General features: G+C 37.9%; 1 protein-coding gene across 5 annotated transcripts in view; it reads right to left on the bottom strand.

Annotated features, from left to right (window-relative positions):
• The window catches only part of trps1 (trichorhinophalangeal syndrome I), a 118,194-nt gene extending 106,129 nt beyond the window's left edge, over nucleotides 1–12,065 (bottom strand). The window contains exon 1 of one of the 5 annotated variants that reach the window (XM_046058698.1): nucleotides 11,732–12,065. The gene's annotated coding sequence lies outside the window, so the exon portion shown is untranslated. Of the gene's footprint in view, nucleotides 1–10,712; nucleotides 10,733–11,216; nucleotides 11,471–11,731 lie in introns of those variants that run through there. The other 4 variants (XM_046058699.1, XM_046058696.1, XM_046058697.1 and 1 more) reach the window with 4 other exon arrangements.
• Between the last annotated feature and the right edge of the window lie 14,044 nt (nucleotides 12,066–26,109).

Raw genomic sequence — 26,109 nt, 5'->3', positions numbered from 1 at the left:
ACATTAAAATGGTGAAGTATAATACTTCACCAATGGTGAAGTATTATACTTCACCATTTTACTACAGCTCCAACTTTAACCTCATACTCAAACGGAATCTACTCAAAAGCATTTTCCCCAGATTTATAGTGCGTTTTACACTGTTTAACACTGTGGCGCACCACACAAGTTCCTTCTCACTCCATATGATGTTTTCCTTATCTCCTACCTCCTCATCTGTAAAACTGAACGCTGTCAAAGCTGCCTCCTTCTTAAGTATTATTCAGGAGGGACTTTTTTCATCCTTACAACACTTACAAGTAGGGATGGGATTCACAGGATGCCTCACGATACGATACGATACGATACAAAACACGTAACATGGCTCACGATACTGATAATATCGTGATACAGCAATTCTGCGAAAATTGATAAATTGCTAAAATGATATGTCACGATATCTGTCTAACTATGAATACAAATTGCCTGTGAAAAGGTTTTCTCTCTTTATTCGCTGCAAGTCTAGACTGTTAGAAAACAGCACAATTCTGCAGCACACATTTTTCAGTCTGTAAATTAAAATAACACAACTATAGAGCAACTATGAAAAATTATTATAAGAAACATTTCTTTATTAAAGGCACATAAAAATGAAAATTCACTGAATTTACTGAATTTTTGCTGAAAATACAAATTGAGGTGTACAACCTAAGTCTAATTTGTACATCACATTATACTGTGTGTAATTAATAAAAGTGCATCGTTTAAAAAAAGTATAACGATATAATGCTGTATCAATTTTTTTGGCACACCCCTACTTACAAGACACTTTGCTTCATAACTCCCTGTATAATCATATTATTACAGAAATATATCATGAAAAATAAAGCAAGAAGCACTTGTTTTATCTTATCCTTCAAGGCGTGACTCCATTTGTTTTTTGTTTCTTTGCTTTCAGTAGCAGGCAAGATAAATCTGGAGTATTTCGACTGAAGAAATTGCAAAATTTAAGAGTAAATCTGTCAAGGCATGTCAATGGCTTCTGCAACCACCTCCCAACCAATGCAGTTACGACGCAAACATTTTTACATGGGAGGGAAATTTAATCTAATTATTTAACTCACTCCCTAACTCATCTAAAAGTGCAAAAGAGAGAGAAAGAGATTCTCACAGCTAGGTGAAATAGGCTTCTAAAGAAAAGGGAGAGGACAACTTGTGTGTGTGAAGCCCAAAAGCCATGTTGCAGAGCAAACGCCATGCCCCCCGCTGTGCTTTTCCACCCACCCCAACACACACAACCACACAACCACACAACCACACTTGCACACACACAGGCCCGAAGTAAATTTAACTGTCAGCCGTAAAGTTTTCAACTATAGCAAGTGATCTGTTGCCCCCTTTTCTCTCCCCACTTTACTTCCTCCCACTCCTGTGTCTATGCAAATTAGTTTCTCATCAGACCTTCTGTTCTGACCATCCTTCCTTCCCTCTTTACTTCCTTTCATACGCTATTTCCACTTTATTGTTCACAAAAATATCCTTTTCCTTCTCCACGTATGTCTACCACAGCCTGGTTGTATTAACTTTCCTCATGCTTTGTCTCACTTCCTTTCTCCTTCCTTCGCTACATCCATTAATTAATCTATCCATCCATCAATCCATCTGTTCTCTCTCTCTCCCTTTCTGTCCCTACTCTACAGGCCAACACTGACCATAGACACCCTTCTTTATCCCATTTTTCTTATCTCCTCCCTCCTACCTCCCCAGAAATGAGAAACTACCCTTTCCTCTTCCCTCTTTTTTATCCATTCTTCCTTAACCCCCACCCCCTACTAACCACGACCACTGACTGTGGGCCTCTGACACCCACCTTCTCGTCTCCCCCCACAAAAGTCTCAAAGACCCCCAGATGTGTGCCCCCTTAATTTCCATTTCAAAAAAGAACCACTTCCCTGCCTCCCTCCCTCCATCATCCATCTAACCATGCAGCCACGTCTTCACACAGACAGCAGACACTTCAAAAACACACTGTTACATACACACTTATCAACAAGTGGACTTCTTCTTTTTCGGGGGAGACAAAAGTAAGAAAACATGCTGACCATGACAAATATAACTTATCAGATCCTTTAAAGGGGAGTGACTACTAATACTACCAGAAGACTTCCCCTTACAGTGAGATTTTTTTTTTAAAACATGCTGACCATGAAATGTATTATTAATCCATAAGGAGGAATATGCTGATGGTAACAAATTTGAATGAATCTCTGTGGTGTTCAAATGCTTCAGGCTACTTGGATAGTGATTTATAAGCATGTATAACCTTAAACAATAATCTGCAAAGACCAGGTGTGAGCACAGCCTCATCGTTACAATTAATCCAAAATTACCAAAACCAATATTATGAATCTCTTAAAATTGTGTTCACATTTAATCATGATATTGATATCAGATGATTGCCCAGCAATAGTTGCAATACAAGATGAATCCTTTATAGTTGTAAAAGAATATAGTGCTAATAGTACATAATCCCAAGTAACCCAAAGTCAACTGTTTCATTTAAATCAAAGAATTTCCTACATTATAAATGATGCACACATTAAACAAATGTTTTTATACCAGGACAAGATGCCACCCCTTTAAATACACCGATTAAGCACTCTGACTCCCTGCTTCTTTCAAAGTTTATGTGGTTTGAAGGGAAGCCCTGAGGGCATGAGCTCGAACTGTCTTCACGGCAGTACCCTCTAAAGCCCAAAGCTGCTACGCCATGATTATTTAACAGAATCGGCCCAGCCCTGCCCTGCAGAGCACAGGTGAGATAGTTAGCTCCATCTAACCACATTTCACTGGTTCTTTCAGATTTGGGCAGAAATGTCAAGCTGGACCAAAGGCAAGTGTGTCATATCTACCTGTGCTCTCTTCCCGCTGACTCTGTTATGGAGCAGCCAGCCAGGGTTACATCAATAAAATAAGGCCAGGCCAGAGTGTCCATTCATGAGTTACAGTTACTAGATCCATTCTTAATCTTCATTTGAATGTGTTTTTCTAAAACTCAAACAGTCCACATAGCCAGAGGCCCACACAAAAATAATCTGCAGATGATGGTGTGGCTATTCAGTTCACTGAAGAAAAAAAAATTTAAAAAAGAACATGCATGTTAGTAGTTTAAATCATAGTTTTAATTTGACGGGACGCCATAAAAAGTCTGCCCCCTATTACACAGACACACAAACACACGTACGAACACTGACAGACACAAACACGCATGCACACTGAGTGAGGACAAAGACCACTTTGAAAAGTTACTCAGCCACCAGATGTTTTAGCCAGATCCCAGACTACAATACTAATGGGCCTATGTGTGTGTGTGTGTGTGTGTGTGTGTATATGTGTGTGTGCGTGTGCGTGTGTGTGTGCAAGAGAGAGCGGCAGAGTGAGTTAGTCCAATAGTTGTAAATGCGGCAAAAAGTGAGTCCCATTCCTCAGCAGGTATATAGTTCTAACACATGTGCACTTTCAAAAATGAAACAAGTTGCTTCACATTTCCCACTCAGCAGATACAACAGATACAGAAAACACAGATCCACATATAGAAATGGCAATTTTAGAAAATACTGTTAAAAACACGTGACATCTGACAAGGTTAATACAGTGTGCACATTTACACAAGCACACCCAACAAACACGCCCAACCATGAAATAAAGAGGTAGTAGCCACATCAAATCTTGGAAGAAATATTATTGTGACTGAGGAAGATCCCAATAGCAAACAAATGTCAGTGTGTATTGACACACTGTTAATTGCAATCTCTGAGCGACTAAATCAAGTATTTTGACAAGGGTTACAGCATGATCTAGCACACGCGACACTAACAGCCTTTCCTGTCTTGCACTACAGTAAAATGAGACAGAGACTTAGAGATAAAGAAACTTTCTCTCTGTCTTAAACAGACGGAGAGAAAGCCACATATTCATCAGCTAAGAAATCTAAGTGTGTGTATGTGTGATTGCAGGTTCTTGGTTTGACTGTTGACAGAACAGACAGTTAACCTTCAGTACAGAAATAAACAATCGGTGAGTCAGTCTGATCATAACCGAGCAGCGAATGAGACATATTTGACCTCAACGGAAGGAGATAAATGCTGATAGACTGTTACAATAACTGATAGGCATCTATCAATAATGCTGAACTGTCTTGAGATGAATGTTCTCCAATACTGCAGACAAACCATGAGACTTTGCGCAGTTCTGATTATATCAGAGCAGGAACGGATGTCGGATTAATAGAATATACTGAGCTGCAGAGGCTTGAAATTAATAGGCAACAACCACAACACAAATGCTTTTAAATTGTTGTAGTGATTGTGAAATAAAGACATAACTCAAATTTGGCTCGATGGTAGCTTAAGGGAAAGATGATGCTATATAACATACCGTTCTTCTGGGCCTCATCTTCCTTAAACATTATAAGCTGATGATAAAATACAAATCTTAAATCTGTAACAGTGACATGACCTTACAGGCTTCTACTACAATGCAACAGGTGGATGTGTTGATTCAGATTGTGTAGTATTCCTAGAAATATAAATGAAATTAAAATGACTTTCCTTCATTCAGAATCAATCGACTGTGTCCTCACTTTGGAGTGACATAACTTTTACCCAAGTAGCTTTCCTCACTAAAACAACTTCAAAAACTGCCACTTCTACTTGAGAAAAGTCTCGCTGAATTAAGCACCCAACACTCAAGGAAAATGGTCCAGTACTCTCTCCATCTGCGTGTCGCACAGCCTTTTTCGGCTTCAACACAAAGAAGCTTACAACCCAAATCACATTCAAAATTATGCCACTTATGCCACACTGTCACATTTTCCATAGATAATTTTTGCTGTCTGTCTGCTGGGTGCGGTGTGAAAACTATAAGAAATTACAGATGGAGCCATGCTCACGGGAACACTCTGAGTACATCATACAAATGTCCTCTGAACACCACTAGTTTTAGTACATTTTGACAGCTTGTGGAGCATGTCCCAATTACTCTCTGTATAATTTCTTTTTTAGCTCCACATTATACTATACTGCCTGATATACCATAGAAATACAGTAACTACAAAAACAAAAGTGTGTGTGCCTGCACTGGCTTTTGTATCTATATACACACACACACACGCGCACATATACACACACACATGCATACAAAATCACCATCCCAACTTTTAATTTACGTTCTGGCCTCTTACAAACAATGAATACCAGAATTACTTAGAGATATTGTACATTTATTCCTTTCTACAGCTAATTTACGCCATATGAATTTAAACATACTTTTTACTTTTTTATTTCTTAACACAAACACTAAAGGTTTTAAAACACATCTAAAACACCATTAACAGCGTCATCCTATATATAAAGATACATACGTGACAAAGTTTGTAGGAAGTTTATGTCCTGACGTAGACTTCCATATTGCCCTGATCAAGGAAACGCTTTACATAGTGCAGAATGTACTCCGGCACAAAGAAATAAAGGTAAATAAATAAACTGACAAATCCAAATTCAAGCTGCATGTTTAATGTAATGGATTATCATGTTTTTTGAAGTAATTTCGAGTTTTTTAAACTGTAAATGAATAAATAAGAGAGAGTATTTTTTTGATTCTCTAATATACAATAATATACTATATTATTATAATAATACTATACTATATTATTATACTAAGTGTATACTAACACCTTCATGAATATTGTAAAGCACAATAACACAAACACATATTATATTATTACGCACAAATGTCAAAAAAGTAAAATGATAAATGTACCCATGACGTCCTGATGTGACTGCGGCAAGTATTTTTGGTCCACCTCACTAACCACAACCTCATAAAACACTGTTGCTATGAGAAATAGCAGTATTGGATCTCATTCACATTCATTATGCAAGGATAAAAAATTTGATTTATTGGATGTTACCTTTAATGTGGAACTCCATTTTTAAATGTGAAACCATTAAGAGGAAGGTTTTATTGACTATTATCACAACAAGATCAACAACGCCGGTGGAGAACTTAAATCAAACTTATTTTTAACGTTTAATGCAGTCATCAGTGTGTAAACAGGCTAACAGACTATAGTTACAAAGTCTCAAAAAACAACTATTTACTATCATCTTCTAACTCAGAGTTAAATGAACCAGAGCTTCCAAACTTTTCTTATTAAGATCTGTGTGACAACAACATTTAAAACACATGCAAGTTTGTTTTCAAATCTCACAAATCTGAACAGACTTTCAAGACCAAACACACTCTGTGTACTTTGTTTCAAGATAGGCAATGACAACGGTTTATAGGAAAGCTAAATTTTTCTCCTAATGACATCCAGTCAGCAACATTTGAGCTCTTTTTTCTTTTTTCCTTTGCACACACACACTACACCTGTAGTACAGCTTGGAGAAAGGTGGAAGCTGAGGACGAGCAGCAACTCAAAGGCACGCAAAGTTGATGAAAATGCGGAACTTGTGGCTGTATGATTAAAGCACGAAGTCAGAGTTGTCCCACATATGGAACATATGGAGGAACTACTGTTGTGTGGTAAATGTGACAAAACCCTTCCATACGATACTTTTATATTCTACATATTATACAATATTTTATATTCTCTAGCTGATTTGCTCACGGTCGAACAAATGAGCATCGATTAATTTTCACTTGATTTATTTGAAAGTTAATTGAACACAGCCTTGGAACAAATCATCCAATTGTGTTTTACACAAGGTCAACACTCATATGAACAGTGATTGATAACTGAACGTCGGGGTGCACAGGAAGCCTGAGCGTGCTAAGTACAATGCTGAGTCAAAGCATTCAGAACTCGCCACTCATAACGCATCACATAACAAGCAGTCAGGTTTCTCAGACAAGCAAGCTTCTCGTTATCTAGCTCAAGAGCCAAAGATTAAAAAATGCTTTCCATATCTTTCTGGTACTAGAAAATACAGCATTTGTCCATTTACCACAAAGGTCATCTACTGTATATTTAACAGATTTAACTGATACTCATAGACAATAAGTTTAAAAAAGCAAGAAGGTGTTGTTGGGTTTGAACATCAAAACTTTTGGTAACAGCATAGTCTTTCTAGCCACAAGACCACTCTTCTTCCTGTGTCATCACCTTCTACTGGTATATGCCTAAATCTGCTCCACCACCACTTCATCAGTCTCTACTCTATCGTGACAGACAGATTATTTATTCTCTCAGATCAAAGGAAGAAAAATTGTCCCATATTTAGGATTTGTCTGTCCCCAAAAAAGACCTCAAGAAACGGGGGGAAAAAAAGAATCATTTCACCCTAAACCAAGACCATGTGCTCGTTATCTGAAGCAGGCCGTCTAAAAGACAGACTTAAAAGTCTAAAATAAAACCAAAGACATTAGAGACAAACTCAAGCCTAAACAAGGCTGTGCTAACCACAGACAGAGTGGGGATGACATTTTGGGCATTTAGCAGACAATCTTTTCCAGAGTGACTTCCAGTAAATGCAACAGGAGAATAAGCTCAAATCCCTGTATCACCGACGTTACAAGCAGCTAATATAAAGCAATGAAAGAGCTGAAAAACAATGTGCCCAGACAGTTAAATAAGTTAAAAACAATTGTGTCCTTGGGATACGAGCAAAACAAGAGACTGGGTAACAAAGAAGTGCGAGCTACAGAGCTTTGAGCCAAGAGAGTCAGAAGCCTTGCAAAAAGGTTTTTTCTTTAAATAAACTATCCGTGACAAATGGAGATTTTCCTTTATCTGAACTGCAGGCAGGGTTGAGATGAATAACGACTGATTGCTCTAATAGATGCTATCTTTTCCTGCTTATTGGAAACAGAGTTAAGACAGTTCACATTCATAAATAAATGGGATCAGATATTAGAAATAAATGGGAGCCGTGGGTCCACATGAAGAAAAGCACTTAAAAACCTGAAGGAGGAGAAAAAGCCTCCTATCCCTTCTGATCTTCTTACGTTTCAACAATCTGCTTTATTACTAAGATTGAGTGAATACAGATTTTATTAACACAGGATCTTAATGGCGAGGTATAGAGATGTTAGGTCAGCTGTGAACATGTGCTTGATTATGTGAGCAAAGCTTTCCCTACCAGTGGCACAAGAAGAAGCCAAAGGTAAAAACAGAAATAAAACAGTAATATCAAAGATTTTAAACAGCTGCTCCTGGTTCCACTTCAGTCACCGCAACAGTAACTAACAGTTAAATCCATCTCGACGGTACAAAATATTTAGCTCAACTGACTTTAGAGGGCTGCTCTCTCCACAGAGAGACAACTTCTTTTTCACTTCCACTGACTAGTCTGTAGCTAGCATGTTAATATGTCCACAGAAAACCAGTTTACAGAACAGCAATGAAAGCCAAGATTAGCTGAAAAACATTATAACTAGGTGAAACAGGACACAGCGCTCAGAGAAAGGACACACATCCGTCCAGGCAGAAGGAGAGAGACAGCAGCGACTGAGAGACTGAGGTTATGGCAGGAGTTATTACTCGCATTCTCCTTGGTAACAGCTTTTAGCAGGTAAGATAAGGCAAATAAAATACCTCACCCAAAGATTTTTACTGTATCATGTAGACGAGGAACAGTAGAAAGTTTGGCGCAACTTTTATAAACTCCATCTCAAACTTTTTTCCCTTGTACCGCAGCGCTGCTTTGAAACGACCAAAGGAAAATGCATGGCAGCCCACAAAATCACTACAGTTGTTCCTCATGTCTTACAGAACATCAAACTATCAATAAAACACAGGAGATACATTCCAGCTAGTTGAACAGGACATTTCTGACTTCCCTCACTCCATGTGTTCTCTCTCTCTCTCTCTCACTGTTTCTGTCTTTCTCTCTCCAAACTTTCTCTCTTCCCAGTTCCACCGCAGAGACTTCACATATTGCAGCCATATGAGTAAGCCACGGCTGTCTCCACAGCACATACAGACACACACACACACACACACAAAGTGCTGTGTTTCTCCCACTCTGTCTCGCACACACATACGGGAAAGAGTTTTACAAGCAGAGGTTCTCTTTAGGAAGTTGTCAACTGTTTTGACGTTTAATAGCAGCTACGAACAAGGCCGTAAGATACAATAATATCCAGTGTCTGGAAAGAGGAGCATTTTAAATAGTTATAGAGCTAGATTGCTACATTGCCAGATCAGATGTTTTTTCACGCATTTAAGGGGAACCTGTTATCTGTTTTTAAAAGTTTAGCAAAGGCATGAAACATGCGTGACAGCTATGGATATAAGAACAAATTATTTGGACATACAACTATTGAAAGCTAAAAGCGACTCCACACAAGGCTGGAGTGTGTCGGCTCTAAGTGTGGGGAAACAAATGGAAAACATTAAGGGCACCATGGACATGACAGGACAGCTGTGTAAAAAAAATATTGCCACCTAAATTAAAAGTCAGTTAAAAAGCACTTGATCGTGGATTTACTCACAAAGTGCTGTGAGGTGCCCATTATGAGTATTACACCACTGAATCAAAATAATCCATGTCAGGTTACAAAAAAAAAGAGTAATAAAAAACACTTGATAACATCTATAGGAATTTGTTGAACTATTTGAAAGATATGTCACCATTAGGCACGCAAAGTGTTACAAAGCAGACGTTAAGGCATTGTTAGAAAAAGTTACACATGGAACGGTACGTCACATAAATCTACTGGATACTGAACTTTAACTGAGACAGCCTTTGTGCAACTTTATAAAGTCTTTTGTTTTCAAAAAAAGTAACAAAAACAACCACTTGCCCACAATTTGCCAGAGTCTCAAAAAAGTCTCAACAAATACTCAGCGTTTATAGCTTCAGAGTTAGAGCTGTGTTATCATGATGCTTGTAAAAACGGCAAAGCAAAGTAATCCTAAAAAGCCTCATAAATAATTTTTTTCATTTATATTTTACCTCAAGTGATCCCCACAGTTTTATGTATTGAAGAGATGCCCGTATAGCCTTTCCATACTACTGTGGCCGAGAGCACCAAACTTGCAACAAGTTGTGAGATCTTTTTTTGTCACAGAAAATTTTTCAGGAAATACTGGATCCCAGAACTTTAAGAGAGTCTTTCTTGTTAAAGTGCTTTTAAAAAGGCAGTTTATAATATTTCTATAATTCAGATTGACACCAAAATGCTCTGAAGCTAAAGACGCCATAGACTTGCTGTGTATTGAAAGGACTGTAGAAATAGCACAAGTTTAGCAACGTCACAAGGTTACCCACTGAATAAATGATTTAATTACTCACTTAATAAAATACAAACTGTCCGCTTTGCAAACAACAGTGAACAAGTGTGGGGTCAGTGTAAAGTCCCACGGGCCTGCACTGCTTTTTAAAAAATTACTGAGGTTATCTGTTGAATAAAAGTCGGTCCACACATAAGCAGTTCTTTGGGGGGGCCAGATTTGGAGAACTGTGAAGGACTATGTAAAAAGCTTCCTTGCAGTGTGTGCCTCATTGTACTGGCCTCACATACTCTGCTCTCCCCACAGAGTTGTCATGCCTACCCAGCTCCCTTATCTCAAAGGAACATCACAGTTTCTTGCGACAGGGAGGAGGGGGGGGTAACTTTTTGAAAGTTGAGTGGAAATGCAACCCAGGCTTCTCGGCATCACTCATGAAAAGTTCAACAAAAACAACAACAAATAAATAATGCGCGACATGTGAACTAATAAGTACTTGTTCTTCCTTAAAGTTGATAAGGCAGGATGTTTGCTGATCTTTTACGACAATTCACATCCACCATGCGCTCTCGAGCTTCCTAACAATGAAAGAGGTGCAAGAAAACAGCGCCATATCGGCTGTAAACCACTGGATAAACACAGTCTCTTTGATCTAAAGTTGCACTACTTTTTCCCACTTTTAGCCCAATCAACTACAAGCATCTATAGCTTGTGTTTCATCTCTCGGCACAAAAACATCTTTCCCCTCTTTCTCCGCGACGTGCGTCACTCGGAGGACCAAGAAATCTGAACTTGAGTATCAAGTTTGCAGTCAGGACAGTAATGAAAACAAGTTATCAATGAAAATAACCAAAAAAGTGCCACAAAGTAGTTACACAAGAGTTAGTTTGTAGTGACAAAAAGTCGCCGGCTTCTAGCAGTTCAGTCAGGATGCCACTTATCGTAAATTAATGTCAAAAAAACAAGAAACAAAACTTATTTTTAAAAAAGAAACACAAACCTACTTGAGGCGACTAAGTCACTCCACGTCCCCTTGCTGTTGGCTTCAAACTCAGTCTCAAATCAAAGCAGTAGCCGTCCCCAGTAGCCCCCCAATTTGTATTTGTGTAGCGTTTGGGTGTCCTAACCTAAATGTAAATTGCCATGTGAATTCAAAGCGGTACTGCTCTTTTCCTCTCTCTCATTCAGCAGATCCCTCTTTCCTTACCGACGCTGCTCAGGCCGTTAGTTACATAAGACGCAAACCGACTGCTGCCCGTCGTAAAACTACTAACGGCTAACAGCAATATTTTGTCTCCTAAACGCACCATTGATAGCCCGGCTTCCTTTTAAGACGAACAAATCTCATTTTCCCACTTGTCCGAGAGAGCATGCATTTCGCCATCTACAACTCTAACCGTGCATCGCCGATGCAATTTTTTTTTGCCGTTTACAATGCCACTGCACCAACTATTAGAGAGGGCTGTATGCATGGTGTGCATTTGTGTTAGTAGTGTTTCTTTTGGTGCTGCTTACCTGTTGATCAAAATAAGCATTAGCCTCTTTTCTCTCAGTGTGTGTCTCTTTCAGCAGCCTGTTAAGATGGTGGCTGGCTGGCTGGTTGGCTGGTTCGTCTCTTTGTGGGGTTTTTGTTTGTTGATGATGTCGGACGGGGTGACTGTGTCTTGGCTGTCTCTTTTTTTCTTTGGTCTGAGAGGGAAAGAGAGATAGTTAAGGCTTCACGGCAACCCTGATAGCGACTGATTAGTGAGTTAGGTTGGCTCTGGTATTGTAATATTCCGATGTTATAAGTATGTTATTCAGCCGCCCAGAGCCCGGATTTGCTGGCCACAGCAAACCAAAGCACAGCAACTCGTTATCTGTTATTTTTTTTGTTCAGACTAGTGTTATCGCTTTGCTGTGACAGGACCTCTCTGCCTGTCTCTCTGTAGGCTGTGGGCATTACGTCAGAGGAGGAAGACACAGCAGCAGCTCTATTAATATCAAGAAGCCACCCGAAGACTGACTCTTAAAGTGACACACACTGTAATCTCACTTATTACACACTTAATACTAAACCAAATCAACTACTCATCCAAAATCAAAAACACTGACTCTTAAAGTGACACACACTCAGAATCACTTATTTATAAAGTTATTATAAACATTGGTTAAACCAAATAAACTACTTAGATACAATCAAGAACTTTTACTCTTAACTAATCTCACTTATTTAAGTTAATACTAAACCACATCAACTTCTCCACTGAAATCAAAAACACTGACTCTTAAAGTGACACACACTCTGAATCACTTATTTAAAGTTTTTAAACCAAGTAAACTACTCCACTAAAATTGAGTACACTGACTTTTAAAGTAACACACTATAATCTCACTCATTCATAGAATTAATACTAAACCAAATAAAGTACTCATCCAAAGTCAAGAACAGTTACTCTTAAAGTGACACACACTCAGAATCGCTTATTTAAAGTTATTAAACCAAATCACCTACTCCACTAAAATCAAGAACACAAACTCTTAAAGTGACAAACACTGTAATCTCATTTATTCATACAATACTAAACCAAATCAACTACTTATCCAAAAATCAATCAAAAACCAAACACTCAGAATCACCTATTTACACAGTTATTAAAAACAGTTGTTAAACCAAATAAACTACTTCGATAAAATCAAGAACATTTACTCTAAAATAACTGTAATGGCACCTATTTACACAGTTAATACTACACCAAATCAAATACTCAGATAAAATCAAGAGGATGGATCAACACCGACACACTGGAATCTCCATATTACTTATTTATTGTGTTAATAAACCAAATCTATCTAACTCATAAAATCAAACGGACACATTTAAAGTGACAAACACTGTAATCACATTCATTACCACAGTTAATACTGCACCAAATCAACAACAAAAGTTACACAGTGACTAAAGTGACACAAAATAATGACACTAGTAGTAGTAGTAAATAGTGACACACTGTAGTCTGGTTTAATTGCATGAGATACAAACAATATTGGGACCCACTCAATAAAACCTATCAATTATCCAATTTTAAAATACTCTGCTACAGATACAATTTCTGCATTCAAATGTACATGGGTATTAGCAGCTAGTAAAAAGTAAAAGGTCCTCATTCTAAAGAATGGCCCCTTCAGGTGTTTTAATTACAATGGATTACAGGGTATTTTATGCAATTCTGATGTGGACTAATCTTATCATTGCATCACACCAAGTTGAAGGACAATGGGACATCAATGCTTCAAATAAACATATATGACTTAACTGAAAATAAACAGACAAGGTAGTATAGACTAAAAGCTATTAATTTGATATTTCACCATTTATAGTTTTCTACCATTTACTGTACTATTTGCACTAAACTCTTGGATAGTTTTACTAGTAGAATTTACTAAGTCCCTTTAACGAACCCTTTAAAGAAATATTTTATTACAGTATTTGCAAGCATTTGAAAGGTAAATCAGGCTTTCACAGCCTCAAAATACATGAAAACTCGAGTTTAATTTGAACCAAATCTGATGTGGTCTCTACACTGTAAGATCAGAGGTGCATACATATTAATAACTCTTATCTGGTATCACTTCCAGTAAAGAAGAACCTTGAGAGCTGGTTAACTCATGATTGAAGGAGTCTCAGGAGACCCAGGTGTCTTACGCAGATGCATTTATTGAAGCTCAATCAAGGAGAACAGAGATAAGCAATGAACCACTGTATACAGCCACCACATTCTGAAGTATTTAACCTTTACTAAACCTACTGAGATTCACTAGTAGCTCTTTTCCATACACCTGTGGTGGCTTGGCCTGACTCAGTTTGACTTGGAGCATCAGCCATGCAGCACCGCAGGGATTTGTATCTCCATTACAACAGGGCTATCCTCATGAAGGTGTGTCTTGTATTAGCGAGAAGAAAAGCAGCATTTACATTCTAAAGCACAAAAAACATCTGCTTATCTGCGAAAATGTGCACACTTCTTCTTGTCCCTGGCCCCTCTTATATCTGCGCTGAGTTTGTGTAGCTGTGGAAATCAGCCTTGCCCTCAGTCACCGCAACAAACTTGGGGGTGGTCAAGCATGCTTTGGCATGACTCAGAAGATGGCAGTAGTTTCACCTGGTGATGGAAATGCAAATCAACGCTGCATAGTTTGACTCAGTGAGGTCAAAAGTGCCAATGGAAAAGCCCAATACATGTCCAAATATGGTTATTCTACAGGTAGCTACACATGTGTGAAGATTTTATGTGGTATTGGAGCCTGAACAAGAAACTATGTTTACCTAACTTAACGTAAGTCACACTGTATGTCACTCAGGTCACATACAGCGCATTCCAGGGGAAGACAGTCTCCTATGACATTGGTTTCCTGGGAGATGGAGACAGCTCAGCCTTTTCACGATAACATTCATTCTCTATGTTTTATTTATTTATTTTATTTTTAATATATTTTTATTTTTTTAACACGCACACTTACTGTTTTATTTATTTATTTTAATTTAATTTTTTATATATATTTATTTTTTTAACACACACACTTGCTTACTGTTTTATTTGTTTATTTTAATTTTTAATATATTTTTATTTTTTTAACACAAACACACATACACTTTAATTACTTTACGCTTTAATTACTTGTTTAATGAAATGTATGGGGTTGATTGTTCTTATGTAGTTTGTATGATGCTTTGGCAATATTGTTGTTACACTTTAATGCTAATAAAGCTAATTTGAATTGAATTGAATTGAACTGGACTGACCAGTAATCCCAGGAGACAGAGACCTGAACTATTGCTCTACAAAGAGACAGGCCATGACCTTCTGCTATTGGGTTTGGAATGACCCAATCTACCTGTGAAACCAAATGAAACCATGGCCAACATGATCAAAATCTTAATCAGTAAATGGATTTTTAAAGGTTCAGTGTGTAAAATTTAGTAGCATCTAGTGGTGAGGGTTGTGAATTGCAACTATCTGTCCAGTCTACCACTGCCCCATAACCTTTCAAAGAGCGTAGGACAGCTACGGTGTCTGACATAGCACAAAAGGTGTCTCTTCTGAGACAGCAAAGAGTGGCCAGTCAAGAAATGAGGTTTCTTTAGGTATATTTATTAAGAAATTATATTTACTAAATTATTCAGTAAAACGATGTGTTATTTTGACTTGGCCACTGACAGAAAACATGGAAAATATAAGCCAAGAGTGTGAAACACGGTCACTATTTTTGCTCCACAGTCCATTATAAACCACACATCAGATAAAGTTTATACAAACATTGACAAGAGAAAAACATTCATTCTCTCTGTGATTATGGACCCTCGCCAAAACTGCCTGCCAATATCTGGCAAGCTGCCAGATTATGGTACTTTAGCAGCAAAAAATATAAATAAATAAATACTTTGATAGTGGTGCTGAAATAGATCTCAGTCATGGCAGCAACAGTTACTCACATAATAACTTCCTCTTTAGTGGTTTTGTTTACAAAATAAAAGCACGAGAAGCTTGTTTACTGTAAAGCAGTATTTGGAGTTGAACAGCTTTTACTTTGAAAAATTCTGAACAACATTAAAATAGTCTGTAGCCTGCTTGACACACCTCTGCAAGAGCCGTCAGAAAACGTGATTCCCCTGAAGGCGGACTCACACAGGAGGCGTGTGTGCCGTGTTACGGCTGTGCTACGGCTGCCAGAGCAAATCGCTTCCACTGTAGTCGATGCTTGTGCTAACACTAGAAGCACCGCAGCCTGAAGACTATGGGGAATTGCAAAAGCGTCCGTAGGTTGATGGATGTGGATCAAACACCAAAACAAAAACAGTGCAGCACAGGCCATGATCTGAGAAATATTTGCTGCAGAATCCATTTGTTGTTATCTATGGGTTCTAAATCTAATGGCTAGTGGGGAGGCTGAAGTGTGTTTGAGAGAAATAGAAATGCTGTTGCATGCTTTAGTACTGAATATTTACTCAGGCCTTCATTTTTTTTTATGGTGGCCATAATGCAAAAATAATCAAAGATTAGTTTACAGCAATGTTGCAGGGGGCACTGAGTGACATTAATAATGAATATGCCCTCGATAGCTTGGTATGAAAACCAGGCTATTGGCTAAGTCTCTCACCTTTCCCTTCACAGTCCTTCTCCCATTGCCCCACGGGGAGGAAGCGACTGTGAACTTTTTAGTGTCTTTTTCAAACACTGCCCTTCAAAAGCCAAAGGTAAAAAAATTTTGCTAACAAAGGCAATACTGCAGCCTCCAGGCATACACACTGCTGGATCCACCACCTCCTGAGCGGTGCAGGCTTTGGACAGACCACAGAGAAAAAAAGTCACATTGAAGAAATAATACACCTGCCACCTGCTGCAAGTCTTGTACATAACCCCCCCCCCCATTGATTTCTTTTTGAAATTTCTCGTTTCTTGCCTTCCTCCATTATTTTCTTCATTTCTTCAACTCTTTCCTCAAGAAAGAGATTGTGTGCCCCTGTCCTCTTCTCATCTGAAACTAATACTGTCCTGTTGGTTAAAGAAAATCTCCATCTATTGTTTCCTGCAGCACACAACATGGGGTATATAAGATACACTACAGTACAGCAATGTTGCTTGTGATGACAAAGCTACCTGTGGTGACACTGGCTAGACTGTTTGTCACAGACACTTGTATTGTACTGCCTTAGGTACCCACAGAACATTCTTTTTGTTTCGTGTTATCACTATCATCGCTGTGTTTGAATTGTTGTTTGAGTAATGTTCTCACAGCCCTCTTTGCCTCTTCTTTTTCAGTGTGTTTCAATGTACATTTGTCACATGCGTCTATCATTGATATGGTCCTCATGTAGTGTGTGCTCATACAGTGCAGATGTTTCAAATGGTCAAAATGGCAACAAGGAATATTGTCACTCCTGATCCATGTATACTGCTCCTTAATTACCGGTGCACTGGTTCAATCCACCATAAAAGGCAGTACTTGTGGATCTGTACTTACTGTACTTGCTTTTTGAATTAGTATCAGGAGAGAGAAAGTCGGATTGATTCATTCTACCCTATAGACCATGGCTTTGCATGGGTCTTAAGATAAGAAAAAATAAGATTAATTAAAATAGCACAATGCTTTTTTAAAGTCTTAGAATCCTAGTGTTTTTTGAAAATGTCTGATCCCATTTCAGTAAACTGAAATTATGGTCAAAGTTCATGCAACAGGATCGATCTCAAAAGTAGATTCATAATACAGACTAAACTTTTTTTATTATTGCAGAAAGCCACATTTCCAACTAAAGCATATTAGGATGTTCAGCGAAAGCACAATGTTGCAAATTAAATAATGGTGAATAAAATGAATGACCATGGGCTTTGGGAACACGTTCAGTTGTGTACAGTGAGTACTGAAATGTTTAAGGTTGATACTTGAGCCCAGGAAGAAATGAGTCTGAGGAGGAAAAGTAATACAATTCCTAATATGATTGCTGTAGTACAATGGTTTGCAGTAAATAGACTACAACATGCAAAAACACAAGTATGGCCCTTTATGGCTCAAATGTCAGGTGAAATGATATTTAGCATTCACAGATGCAATGGAAGAAAAAAAAAAACACTGCATATATTTTGCTAATAACAGGGTCAACTGAAAAGAAAATCCTTTGACTCCACTCTCTGAAAAACAATCAGAGTCCTCCGCAGACTTACATCAATGCAGCTTTTATCTTTATTTCCAAGCATTGGATGTAGCTGACCTTAATCAGAGAATACAAAAGAGGACAATGAATAAGTGTGTATATACACAACAACAAACCATATCCCAATAATCAGCAATATGCATAATCCCTGTGAGAACAAGAGCTTTTGAGTCAGCATATATAGAGAATTGCATTTCTTTATTCCGTAAGCATGAAATCATACTTTTTGTTTCTTGAGTTTGCACACAAACCTCCAACCTGAGTAAAGCCTTGAGCAGTTTATACAGAAACATACAACACATACAGTATGTACAAAATAGAGGAAGTACGTGAACATGTCTGTGGAAGTTTATTGATATAAGTAGAAGACAAAATTTAATCTACTGTTGACTCTCTTCCTACTCCTGCTGTTATCTTGAAAACCTAGAATTGTGGACTGTCCTGTCAGTTTTATAAAACAAAAGAGGCAACAGACCAGTAAAATATCCATCAAAAGGCACACAGTGTTTTTCTATTAGATTATGTAAAATTATGATCCTGTCCACACAGGACTAGTAAAGTTACAGTGACACTGACAGACTTCAAGTTTGTCCCCTGGTGTTTAATGGTCCAGTGTGACCGTCCTTTGAAATTTGATACTTAATGTCCCTTTATATCTTTCCTTTGATACTCCATAATTCAAATGGAGAGAAAGGCATAGACACATCTGCCTAACAGATAGACTAATACTGTATGTAACAGTGTCAGTAAAAGGCAGCTCTCAGTTAAATGACATGGCATGACCTTCTCAGTATTAAATAATAAACACCTCTCAAGCATTTTATATGTAATATATGATGCTATTTGGTTTTACTATCTATCCATCCATCTTAAACCAGAATTTGCCACACTATTCCTAGTTTATTGCATTTGTCAACGTATTTGTTTTTTTTCTTTCCTCACCAGTTTGTCTGGAGGCAGCATGTTGATTTTTTCCAGTTGGTCAGTGTGGCTAACTGGCAGACGCCTGTCTTGTGGACGGGCAATTACTTAGACAAAGAGGTTCCTTTAGCCACTTTTCTTCTGCAACTGCCTGGTGATCTGGAGTGTTTTTCAAAACGTCTTTTTCCATTTTCATTTTTAAATATGTTTGGGCATTTTGCTTTTATTAGACAAGGATCCAACAACAGGAAAAACTGAATACCAAAGTTGTCAAGTTGGTTTCAAAATTAGGACACATGGGCTGTACCTTAGCCCACTGAGTCACCAGGACCCACCACAAGACTTTTTTCTATTTTCCACATTAGATTCATTGTTTGTTGTCAAACATTTAACCAACTCATATTTCTGTCTGCCAAGGTACATTCATTATTTTTTTCAAACTATTATAACTTATTCATACCCATGCCATGACCCTTAAATTCCCACTGTCAAGAAATCCACTGTTCATTCAGGACTTTATTACCTAATTCTAACAATGATATTAATCTCCAACCTTGGCAACAGAAAATGGTAAGCTGAATATTGATGGGAAAACATTTACTGTAATTTAAAGTTTAAGAAATACACCAATAGGAACTTTTTAAGATTTTATGTGCTGTGTGGATAAAAATGTAAAATAAAATAAAAAAAAGTAGCAAGTCATCCTTCAAGTTTTTAGAGGGCATTAAAATTATTGGAAGAAGCGATACAAGTTTTTTTGCTACCCTCTCTGTTTATTTGAATATTAGCATACTGAAATAATAATTTCTGTATAAATACATTAAGAGTTAAGTTACACTGTTTTTTCAAGATAGAAAAATCTCAGTATGTTCATCATAAATTCCTTAATAGCAGAGTGAAATATAGAGATTGGAAAGTCCAGCTAAATCAGCCAGACGGCAGTTTTTATGTTTTACCAAGCCTTCCCAAGGAACAATTCACTTTCATGTACAATTCTTGCCAAGTGCTTTATCTAAAAGCTGGGTTGGATACACAAGTCATAGAGTTTTGGCTGAAAAAAATGATGACTATCCCCTGTGGTGGTCTAGCTAAGAGACTGTAGCCAGGATCTTGACCACAACCATCACAATCAATGGAAGGAATGAGCCAAGAACCCATGGTTACAATGTAATTGTGCCTTATCATCACAGAAAAGAACGTCATTATGTGTTTAACGTCTTTCTTTTGGTGTTTCATTCCCCATGTAGTGAGGAAATACGCACATGCAAATTAAAACCTTTGACATCACAGCTGAATTTGCCATAAAGCCAGCAAGTTGGCAAGACATGAAGGATAACAACTAAGTAGTCTCTCAAAATAAGAGTTGTCATCTCGGATGTGTTTGACCTTCTCTGGAAAATACAAGGGGATCTCTGTCTTTATCTTGACCTTAAGTGAAGGATGATGATATTATATCATCTGTGAACACAGAGTCGGAGCCACAGTAAAATCAGACTTCACTAAAAGTGGTGGGCTCTAGCTATTTCTACAGAACAAAAGAGTTCTTCCCTTATCGCTGAAGTCACTGCAGATTGTCTTGGCTGATGAAGCTCCATCATGAAATTTAGATGGTCTAGCATGGAAAGCCTTGCTATTCTAATGGGAACAGACTCTGAGGTAATGGTAGCCAGTGATTAGAGGTCTACACTGCAGTTGCACAATATCTTTCAGAGGATGTGAATAATCTCAGTGAGGTTGACACATAAATTCTCAGACGTCAAGACCTCCAATACCAGCCCATGAAGTATGAATGTAATTCCCAACTACATATTGGACAATTATGCAGAGCACATTTTAACATTTTTTTAGCTTTTTAATGCCAGTTTGACAGGAAAGATATGACAGGACATGAGGGGAGCAAACTGATCTTTGTAAGATCTGTAAGCAAAGTTTGGGTAAGAAATATAATTACAGTTATAAAATAGTTTAAGCTTTGTACTAGCATGAGGTACGGGCTGTAATTAGTTACCTTTTCATTCTACTAGTCACTAAAGATTGTTGTGCTGCTGTCCTAGCTTCTATAATGGTGAATGTCGTCATCCTGATTGGGTGTCCATGCAAATGCAGATTTCATTGCAGAGAGTTGCAGAAATAAGTCATAAAGCCTTTACAGCACTGATGCCTCAGGATTACGGTGCAATTGCAATGTGTTTGGGCTCCACCATGTGCTTTTAAGGCAGATCTAGAGCTATTCACCACTCACTGAAAGCTTCTCACAGCACCACAGATGAGCCCTCCTCTGGTGGAGATGAGAGGCGAGAAAAAACATTTGGATTTTATTCCTGGGGTTGGCATAACACTGGGAATGGAAGTGGCCAAGAGGGCTGATTCATCTGTGACGCGGGGGGTCCAGCTACTACAAAATGATTTGGTTTGTAGTGAGACCAATCCCCTGATGGAACTGAACATCGTCCCTGAGGTTAACATGGTGAGCCTGCCCATGCTCAATATGGCTTCTATCAATGACTGTATTGTGTGAGAGGTTGTTAAAGAGGAAATCACACCTAAGGTAGGTGAAATGTCTTTTTAAGGTATTTCGAGGTTTTTATTCTTTTAAGGAGAGCATCCTATGTGGTTTTGCAGCCACAGAAATTAAGTGTTGTTATAAATACTATACGTGTTGATAGTAATTGTACATAAAAATAGATTGTCTGTCATACATATTACATTCTTTCTCTTTTTTATGCTTATAATGTAATTTGTAATGTATGTTCACACATTATTTGTATGAAGTATTTTATTAGCATCTTTAAAATGCAGTTATTTAGATCAGTGAACAAACAAGTGAATTGTTGCCTTGATACTCAGGAGATGCAAATACACGTTGTGGCTCACATTATATGCTAGAGTGGATGAGGTGTGTTACCTGTCTTTCGTCTTCAATCACTCCCCTAATGACCAGTCACATAAAAGATTATCGTGAGCTGACTCATCTTTTGTTTTCCAAGAAAGTGGCCAACAACAACAAAGCAAGGAGTGGCCCCTTCCAACACGGGCAAGTCCACAACGTCATTTAAGTGATACTCCACCCAAAATGGAGTTTAGAGTGTCACATTCAACAATGTGTAGACATGAAAGGTGGCTATAAAAGGTTGTCACTTGCTCCTTTGTGGAGAGTGGCAGCTGGCATTGGCTTTGACTCACAGTGGCTACAATGCAATTTCATTGGTGATCCTGTTTCACAGCAAAAAAACAAACAAAAAAACATATCAAACCACCTCTGTTCTGAGAACATTAGCACAATTGACTGCTGTCCATCTGCTTGCCCAATATTTACCAAACACTCACATTTTCAGTCTTCACACACTTTATTTGTTTGACACTTGTTTATGCTACTTGTACACTTATCTATCTCTGCTCTTGTCTTTGCTGTTGCAAACCCCAATTTCCCCACTGTGGGACAAATAAAGGTTTTTCTTATCTTATCTTATCTTATCTTGTTGTTCATGAAACTGCTGTCTGTATGGTAACGTTGTGGATTTTGAGTAAGCAAACACATTGAGAAAATAGTCTTCACACCATAGGGAGCATCTCATAAAATGGCCTTGGACATTATGACCATACACAGCACTCACATAATCTAATTACTCTCGTGAGATGGTTCCCATACTGTTACAAATCCACCACTATGCCAAACAGTGCAGCAGATCTTTGGTTTAAAGCATCTATATTCCCTATACCAGAATATAAATCTAAATGAGGGAGAAAGGGGAGAAAGATATTTGTGCTTTTTCCATTGCTCTAATTGATTGATCCAGGTTTTGCTCTCTTCATACTACGTTGTGAATGTTCATGCACTGACCTGAATGCCATAAATACCAGCTTTGTGAAGCCCATTTCCTGTTCATGTATAAATTTTGTCACAGAGATTTTGTGCTGTTCAGCAGCAATGCTGTCGAGTGTCAGTCAGAAAACTTAAAAAATGCTACCACCTGGCTGCACTAAGCCTGTCTTTAATTTATGACAAAACATTTCTCCACAGGTCTCTTCTCAAGATGTTATGGGCCTCTGTGAAACATCGGTGAACAAAGGTGCTAAATAATGAATCCAATTGTGAAGGAATTTTCCTAAGCGGGTAAAAGCTGAGGGACAGGTAATACACATGCCACTTTCAGGTCACTTGCAGAATATATGGTATATGTGATAGACTCCTTAAGGACTGTAAAAGGATAAATAATGACTATCACATGCAAATATTTCACATTTATATCACAAACTGAGCTCTACATTTAATGAACATTTAGTTATTATGGGCAGGAGTTAGTATGGGCAGCTGCTGGAGGCTGGTTTGTTGAGGAGCTATCTGAGGGGACGAAAGATCTCAGGATGTCTTATATAGCACGGCATAGGATCAAACCAAGTCTGAAGATTGCCTCTTGGTCCACAATATTTTTCCCTTTGCTATGCACACAAGGTCATCCATTGCTGGCCTAAATATGTGTAGCCTTCCCACTGCAAGCTAGACTCAAATGGATTACCTAAGTCACGTTGGGATCTGGAGTCAGTCTGTAAACGTCTAAGAATGAAGGTTTACCCCAAACATCTAATATATTTTAGCCTTGGCTCCTAGGTAACATACATTGCTATCAGCACAGCTTACTGGCAGAGAGAGAAAAAGTATCAGCAACTACTGCTAGGGAGACAGAGTTTGCCTCTACTTCTGGATCTGTCAGTTACCCCCAGTGTGACAGGTATATGACCCATACCTCACCTTAACCCACACTGAGTCCCCTGAATAAAACCTATTGCAGTAATTTAGGGACCAGCCTTCAAAGTTGAAATTGCACACACTTTCAATAATCAGTCACAGCAATTATAAAACACAACAAACATTTAATCAAGATCATAGAATGACTAAGAAATATAGATAATCCCAAGAATATTCTTATTAAGTACAATTATATGCCAATAAAGGTTAAACTCTTTAATTGTATAAACCTTTCTTTGTAAAGTTCTACTGTAACAATCATACGAATATATAAGGACCATTACTAATGGCTATGAATAATTCAAATATATATCACAAAGCAAAACATTCATCATTATCAACTTCTCCCCATCCTTTGTTATCAAAATTGGTATGATTACATGACATATTTCATATAAATCAAATATATTTCAACACCTTAACGTTAATGTTAAAAAGGGGGATAGGATTGATTCAAACAATCTAATAAGACTTCGCTAAATTTAGAACATGAAATGGTAAACTCAATGATTTCTTATCAAATTCACAGTGAACATATACCATAATAAACTGCACTAAATCACAAAGCAAAAAGAAAAAAAAACATCTAAATGGCAAAAAAGGAATCTATATTGCTGTAAGTCATACATCAAATCATTCCCATGTAATTAAAAGAGTAGATACAGTATGCTAATTACAATTGATTACAACCAACATCTATTAAGGACTTAATATCTCAAACAAAAATATGAAAAGAAAACTGTGAGTCCTCTTTTGTCCAATCAAATAAATATTATAAATATTATAAATATATTATAAATAAATATAGAAATATTGAAACAAAAAAGTAAAATAAATCATGCCTGCAACAGAAAAGCATTCTAACTCCTTCTAACTAAGTAAAAATGGTTTTGATACAGTGATTATTACTCTCATCATAGTACAATATTTAAAACCTGAAAACAGTGACTTAGAAGTCTTTAAGGAAACATAATCATGTAATCAAAAATCCATTGTGTCCTGTTAAAAACATTCTCGAGGCATGTTCAGGTCACTTGCAGACATAGAAACAGAATGACCTCTATCTCTCTAGCAATAGTTCACGCTGCTGTCTTTCTCTGTGGGTGCACGGTGACAGCTGGGCACACAGGAACGAGTCATTGCCTAGACAGCCAAGGACAAGAGATATAGTGCTCTTTTTCGACTTACATGTCTTCAGTAATACATGTGACCTGCTAATTAGCAATGTGACTAAGGTAAGCATAAGAGTAAGATGGTTCCGCATAGTTAGGCCTGTAGAGAATGACCTTGTATTGTATACATTATGGACTCCATAAGGACAGTAAAGGGATATATATTGTGGACCAGGAAGGGATGTTCAGATTTGGTTTTGGTACCACACTATGTTATCACTCTGTACTGCTTTTGCCTCAGCAGAGTTCCTGTAAATATTACTGCGTAAGTCAAATCATGAATTTCCTGAAACCTTCTCCATCAATAAGGGTTGACCAGCTCACAAGAATTATCTTCACATCAATGACTTGCCTGCAACGACTATCACATACACATGCATATATTTTCACATCCGTATCACAAACTGAACTCTACATTTCATGAACATTTATAGTCAAGTATGAGTTTCATTGCAGCACAAATCCCTTCATTTCTCATTGCCTACACCATGCAGTCATTGAGAAAGCACTAACATTTAATGTTGTTCACTCAATCAGCACAGGTTGAGCTCAATTAGCACACAGCTACCCAGGTGGAAACACAAACAGTCAAAATTAATAACACACCAATCAGAACCTTCAATAGATAGATAAAAGGGCCAGAGTCAGTTCATTCAGTTTTGGAACAACGGATCCAGAGAAATCCGAAGGGAGAGGTAGAGGACACCAGAAAGGAGGGGGAGGAAGACGAGGCGGAAGAGGAAGAGCAGTGTGGAGAGAAGTAAGAGAAACAGTAGGAGGTGGAGGAGGAGATGGGATAGGAGAAGGATGAGGAGTAGGAGGAGGGTGAAGGATGAGGGAGGAGGGGGTGGAGAAGGAGGTGGAGAACAAGAATCTCTGACCAGTCCCAGACCAAAGACAGGACGCTGGGGCAGAATAATTAGTTGTTTGGTGTGTTGTACTGTACAGTACACTAAGGAATAAAAAATGTGCAAATGTTTACATTTGTTATTCATTTTGTTGTGTGCATCATGTGAAAAGGTTTTTGAGGGGGAGAATCACAAGCTACTTTTCTAAAAAACAGTTTTTGTAGTATTTTTTGGGATTTATCTCACCAGTGTGTAAGACTGATAAAAGTTATCAGTATTACTTGCTTGTCAGTTACCCATCACCACATAAATCCCTCTTTTTCTAAAGAAACTTTGGACACTCAGCTGCTTGGATATTTTGCTATAGCTAGGCTATGTAGCGATGTATCCTACCAATGTGATAGCTAAAGCCAGCTAGACAACAAGGTCACCTATAGACAAGACTACTATACAACAGCTAATTAACATGCACACTCGCCACCAACTGAACAAGAATTCTACTACAAGTCTTTAAC

Source organism: Micropterus dolomieu, linkage group LG09, assembly GCF_021292245.1.
Source record: "Micropterus dolomieu isolate WLL.071019.BEF.003 ecotype Adirondacks linkage group LG09, ASM2129224v1, whole genome shotgun sequence".
NCBI lineage: Eukaryota > Metazoa > Chordata > Actinopteri > Centrarchiformes > Centrarchidae > Micropterus > Micropterus dolomieu.
This window is presented reverse-complemented; position numbering and strand designations above follow the sequence as displayed.